Below are 6,542 nucleotides of genomic sequence, written 5' to 3'. Positions count from 1 at the left end.
ACTAAGGACTATATAGTTCTAGGTTACTGTACACAACGACGTTCACATGTTGATGTTTCAGCTGCCGCTTACTAGAAACAACATAATACTTATCGTGCATACCTTTCCATAACTTGTCCTTTTCAGATGCATTAGTTTCCCTTTGTCTTGGCTTCTACAGTCAGACTGGCTACTAGTAACAGCACAGTACTAATCACATATCGTTCTACAGTTTGCAGACAACTTTCACATGTTGATGTTTCAGCTTTCGCCTACTAGAAACAACATAATACTCGCTGTATACATTTGTAGTTCTCTATGTAACTTTCATGTGAAGAAGTTTCGCCAGTCTTTTTGACTGTCTCAAATCTGAGTCATGCTTAGGCTACTAGTTGCTTCATAGTACTTATCGCCTCGAGATCATTGAACAAAACTTGATTTTCACATGTTGCTGTTTCAGCTTCCGCTTACTAGAAACAACATAATACTAGTCTCATTAAGTTCCGTCTCTTTGCAATTTTCTTATGAAGAAAATTCGCCATCACAATGACTCCAGCAGTTCTTGATCAAGGAATGCAATCATTGATCAGAATGCTATTATTTGAATCGGTTCTGCTTTAAGTGTTCCAATTTTATTGGAAGCACCAACAATAGAACATCAATGTGTTCAATCGAGAGTTATATAACCCTGAATCGGACGCAGTCAACAGCCGAAGCCGAGACCGCCTTTTGCGTTAGAGAGGTCGGTAAACAAATCTTGCGATTCATACCGAATTAACACATATAGCTGTGCTCCTCTTCGTAAAGCGAGCCAAGTGATCCCCTGTTGAAGGATGTATTTGGACCAATCTAGTAGCATTTGGTTTCCAACAAGCTCTCCCAAGTTAGCTTACTTATTGGGCTTTTCAACCAATTCGGTTGGCTACAAGCATCATCAAAGTACTAGCCACAGTTTGATCGCAAAATTCTACGACTTTCACATGTTGATGTTTCGGCTTGCGCTTAGCCTACTATAAGCAACATAATACTAGTCATATCATAGAGCGTGATCAGCTTGTGACGTTCTCATGATGAAGTTTCACCAACAGTGTCTCACTTCGAGCTTAAATCCAGCTACTAGTAACTACACAGTACTGACTGCAACGATAACTTTTATCTATACCTTTCACATGCTGCGCTTTCGGCCAGGGCCTACTAACGTCAACATAATACTCGATATAAACTTTTGTTCATGATGCAGCTTCCCCATGCAGAAGTTTCGCCTTCAAATGCTCTCTTGGCCATATGACGTAAGAAAAGGTTACTAGTAACATCACAGTACTAGCCACAGTTTGATTGCAAAATTCTACGACTTTCACATGTTGATGTTTCGGCTTGCGCTTAGCCTACTAGAAGCAACATAATACTAGTCATATCATAGAGCGTGATCAGCTTGTGACGTTCTCATGATGAAGTTTCACCAACAGTGTCTCATTTCGAGCTTAAATCCAGCTACTAGTAACTACACAGTACTGACTGCAACGCTAACTTTTATCTATACCTTTCACATGCTGCGCTTTCGGCCAGGGCCTACTAACGTCAACATAATACTCGATATAAACTTTTGTTCATGATGCAGCTTCCCCATGCAGAAGTTTCGCCTTCAAATGCTCTCTTGGCCATATGACGTAACACAAGGTTACTAGTAACATCACAGTACTAGCCACAATTTGATCGCAAAATTCTACGACTTTCACATGTTGATGTTTCGGCTTGCGCTTAGCCTACTATAAGCAACATAATACTAGTCATATCATAGAGCGTGATCAGCTTGTGACGTTCTCATGATGAAGTTTCACCAACAGTGTCTCACTTCGAGCTTAAATCCAGCTACTAGTAACTACACAGTACTGACTGCAACGATAACTTTTATCTATACCTTTCACATGCTGCGCTTTCGGCCAGGGCCTACTAACGTCAACATAATACTCGATATAAACTTTTGTTCATGATGCAGCTTCCCCATGCAGAAGTTTCGCCTTCAAATGCTCTCTTGGCCATATGACGTAAGAAAAGGTTACTAGTAACATCACAGTACTAGCCACAGTTTGATTGCAAAATTCTACGACTTTCACATGTTGATGTTTCGGCTTGCGCTTAGCCTACTAGAAGCAACATAATACTAGTCATATCATAGAGCGTGATCAGCTTGTGACGTTCTCATGATGAAGTTTCACCAACAGTGTCTCATTTCGAGCTTAAATCCAGCTACTAGTAACTACACAGTACTGACTGCAACGCTAACTTTTATCTATACCTTTCACATGCTGCGCTTTCGGCCAGGGCCTACTAACGTCAACATAATACTCGATATAAACTTTTGTTCATGATGCAGCTTCCCCATGCAGAAGTTTCGCCTTCAAATGCTCTCTTGGCCATATGACGTAACACAAGGTTACTAGTAACATCACAGTACTAGCCACAATTTGATCGCAAAATTCTACGACTTTCACATGTTGATGTTTCGGCTTGCGCTTAGCCTACTAGAAGCAACATAATACTAGTCATATCATGGAGCGTGATCAGCTTGTGACGTTCTCATGATGAAGTTTCACCAACAGTGTCTCATTTCGAGCTTAAATCCAGCTACTAGTAACTACACAGTACTGACTGCAACGATAACTTTTATCTATACCTTTCACATGCTGCGCTTTCGGCCAGGGCCTACTAATGTCAACATAATACTCGATATAAACTTTTGTTCATGATGCAGCTTCCCCATGCAGAAGTTTCGCCTTCAAATGCTCTCTTGGCCATATGACGTAACACAAGGTTACTAGTAACATCACAGTACTAGCCACAATTTGATCGCAAAATTCTACGACTTTCACATGTTGATGTTTCGGCTTGCGCTTAGCCTACTAGAAGCAACATAATACTAGTCATATCATAGAGCTTGATCAGCTTGTGACATTCTCATGATGAAGTTTCACCAACAGTGTCTCATTTTGAGCTTAAATCCAGCTACTAGTAACTACACAGTACTGACTGCAACAATAACTTTTATCTATACCTTTCACATGCTGCGTTTTCGGCCAAGGCCTACTAACGTCAACATAATACTCGATATAAAATTTTGATCATGATGCAGCTTTCCCATGCAGAAGTTTCGCCTTCAAATGCTCTCTTGGCCATATGACGGAACACCAGGTTACTAGTAACATCACAGTACTAGCCACAGTTTGATTGCAAAATTCTACGACTTTCACATGTTGATGTTTCGGCTTGCGCTTAGCCTACTAGAAGCAACATAATACTAGTCATATCATAGAGCGTGATCAGCTTGTGACGTTCTCATGATGAAGTTTCACCAATAGTGTTTCATTCGAATTGGTTCTGCTTTAAGCTCTCCAATTGTTTTGGATGAACCAGTTTTGCCCTTCGAAGCCACTTTTGTGAGCTTTTGTGGGTCTTTACCAAGAGGATATACCTCAAGGCCTCTTTCAATTCCTTTAAGTTCTTTCAACTCCTTTACAGTTTCTAGGTTCACATAGCTGCAAACCTTATTTCTAGTTTTAAGTCTGGCCAACTTGGGGAGAGTTGGTGCAGACCGTGACCAATTCTAGTAGGATGCCACAACAAGAATGTGATCAACTTAGCTTGTCGATGAACCTGCCCCACATTCAAACAACTCTATCGCCTTTTCCTCGTATAGTTATATGCGAGGGCCTCTCATAGAGAGCGCTGTTAGCAACCTTTTCCACATAGACGATAAAGTTGTGAGTGTTTTGCACATGGCTGTTGTCATCACCACGTGACGAGTCAACTCAGCTTGACTCTCTACACTCCGACAAGCTTTGCACATACGCCTTTAGTTCAGTATGTGTCTTTAATCTGACTCCGGTGCCTCAAGCCGGAAAAATTGTCAGATTATGATCATTATCGGTTAGTCATCCCGATGCAAGATCGTATCGTACTGTCTTTGTCTACCTCCAGATTCCGAAGAACAGGAGGAGACTCTCCCAGACCTACATATCTGGGAGAATGTTCAGAGGGCGAGAAGCTGTGGATTACTCTCCCCTAAGAACTGACTAAACTTTACCCTCGTCCAAGGTAAGTTTATTTTAGCTAGCCTTCTATGTAAAGGATCTGAGGCTAAGCTGTGTTTTTTCGAGCCTTTGGCTCGGAGCAAGTTCAGTGGGCGCCCCGAGTAGCTCAACTCTTTCCCACTGAACAGCGCAACGCTCTGTCACTCGCTGGGATTTTTGCGTGTCGGTTCTAACCACGCGACTTGTGGACCTTTTTAGGCCTTTCTCATTCACAAGTCTATAGCTGGGCTTCTATAACCCAGCTTCTGAGATCTAGATAGCTGCAGTTCTGCTAGGCTGCTTTTGCTAACTAGTCTCCCTTTAAGCAGTCCCTTGCCATGACTGCTGAACTATGTATCCACACAAGTAGTTTTTGAGCTCGATACATAATTCGAGATTGGTTGCCAAGCAATCTCTAGCGACAGAGCGTCATGCGCACTACAGACATGGCCTCTACCAGCAGCCATGCCCGAAGGAATCAATCACTGATCCTTCCGCAGGTTCCCCTACGGAAACCTTGTTACGACTTTTACTTCCTCTAGACAATTAAGCTCGATCCGCTTCATCCCGTTGCCGGAGACCGAAGTCCCAACAGTAGGAATTTGCAATTCTTGCTTAACTATCCAATCAGTAGTAGCGACGGGCGGTGTGTACAAAGGGCAGGGACGTAATCCCTATGAGTTGTTGACTCATAAGTACCAGGAATTCCTGGTTCACGTCTGCAAGTTACAACAGACGATCCCCTTGAAGCGCTGTACTTTTCTCTGATTGCCCAGTCCATTTCGGACCAAGGGCTGAGTACTCAATCTAAAAGTACACAGTGTAGCGCGCGTGCAGTCCAGAACATCTAAGGGCATCACAGACCTGTTATAGCCTCACTTCATCTGCGGTATTTAATTCCGCATAGTTCCTCTAAGAAGTGTTTGAATTCACATATAGTGAATTTCATTATTTAGATGGAGAAGATCTCGTTCGTTATCGGAATTAACCAGACAGATCACTCCACTAACTAAGAACGGCCATGCACCACCGCCCATATAATCATGAAAGATATTCAATCTGTCAATCCTTAAGATGTCTGGACCGGGTGAGTTTTCCCGTGTTGAGTCAAATTAAGCCGCAGGCTCCACTCCTGGTGGTGCCCTTCCGTCAATTCCTTTAAGTTTCGATTTTGCAACCATACTTCCCCCGGAACCAATAAACTTTGGTTTCCCGGTTAATCTCTTGCCAAGTCAAGATCGACTTTGACAAATTGTAGGTTGGTATAGTTTATGGTCAGAATTACGAGGGTATCTAATCCTCTTCAATACTCTGACTTTCGTTCTTGATTAATGAAAACATTCTTGGCAAATGCTTTCGCAGTAGTTTGTCTTGCCACGATCCAAGAATTTCACCTCTAACGTAGCAATACAAATGCCCCCGTCTGTTCCTTTCAATCATTACCGCACTCAGCCAACCGGCATCAATCGAGTAGCGGGTCATTCTCCATTATTCCATGCTTTATTATTCGATCCCAAAGGATGCTTTGAACACTCTAATTTTCTCAGGGTGAAAACACCGTTTCCACAGTTCGTCACATTTAAGTGCAAACTATTTCTTCGATGCGAAGGATGAGCGGAACGAGTCAACAGATTTAACTGAAGACCATGTTGCCGTTCTACTCAAACAGATCCAACTATGAGCTTTTTAAACGCAGCAACTATTGCATACGCTTGTAGAGGCTGGTATTACCGCGGCTGCTGGCACCAGACTTGCCCTCTACTCGTTCATCAATGGAGCTTTTAAGTCCATTCCATTCTGATTACAAACCATAAAGGTTCATATCATTATTTCTAGTCACTACCTCCTCGTGCGGAGAGTGGGTAATTTGCGTGCCTGCTGCCTTCCTTGGATGTGGTAGCCGTTTCTAAGGCTCCCTCTCCGGAATCGAACCCTGATTCCCCGTTACCCGTCACAACCATGGTAGTCCGTTACACTACCATCATAGGTTGATAGGTCAGAAATTCGGAAGTTCCGTCCCCAAGCCGAAGCTATCTGGGATCTTTCAGTTACTAGGACTCATCACGGGATGTGTCTGTACTTAGCAAATCACCCGGTGTAGTCTTGTAAAAGTCTCCGACAGTGTCGGACAATCAGCATGCATTAGCTGCAGGGTTACCGCAGTTATTCATTTAGCTTGCAAATCAACTAATAGATAGTAACTGATTTAATGAGCCATTCGCGGTTCCACTTTTTCAAGCTTCGCTTGCACATGCATGGCTTAGTCTTTCAGACAAGCATATGGCAACTGACAGGATCAATCAGTTTAATTGTACTTTGAACAATCTTTCGATTTGTTCGAATTTAGAAAGACATAGCCTTGCGGCCTCGTCAATCTTGCTTTGAGCTTTTTAAATCACGAAGAGTTTCAATGCATGCTTTGGCATGGCTACTAGTTACTACACAGTACTCTACACACTTAGAGTTACCCACGATTACACATTTCACATGCTGATG

The 6,542-nt window shown here is 42.6% G+C and overlaps 1 pseudogene; it reads right to left on the bottom strand.

The window, feature by feature from the left end:
• Positions 1 to 662: 662 nt before the first annotated feature.
• Positions 663 to 814, bottom strand: LOC142357681 (5.8S ribosomal RNA; annotated as a pseudogene).
• Positions 815 to 6,542: the final 5,728 nt, after the last annotated feature.

The sequence above is a fragment of the Convolutriloba macropyga genome, unplaced genomic scaffold, assembly GCF_964194025.1.
Source record: "Convolutriloba macropyga unplaced genomic scaffold, txConMacr16.3 SCAFFOLD_4480, whole genome shotgun sequence".
NCBI classification, from domain to species: Eukaryota; Metazoa; Xenacoelomorpha; order Acoela; family Convolutidae; genus Convolutriloba; species Convolutriloba macropyga.
The sequence above is the reverse complement of the archived record's forward strand: the minus strand, read 5'-3'. Positions and strand labels throughout refer to the sequence as shown.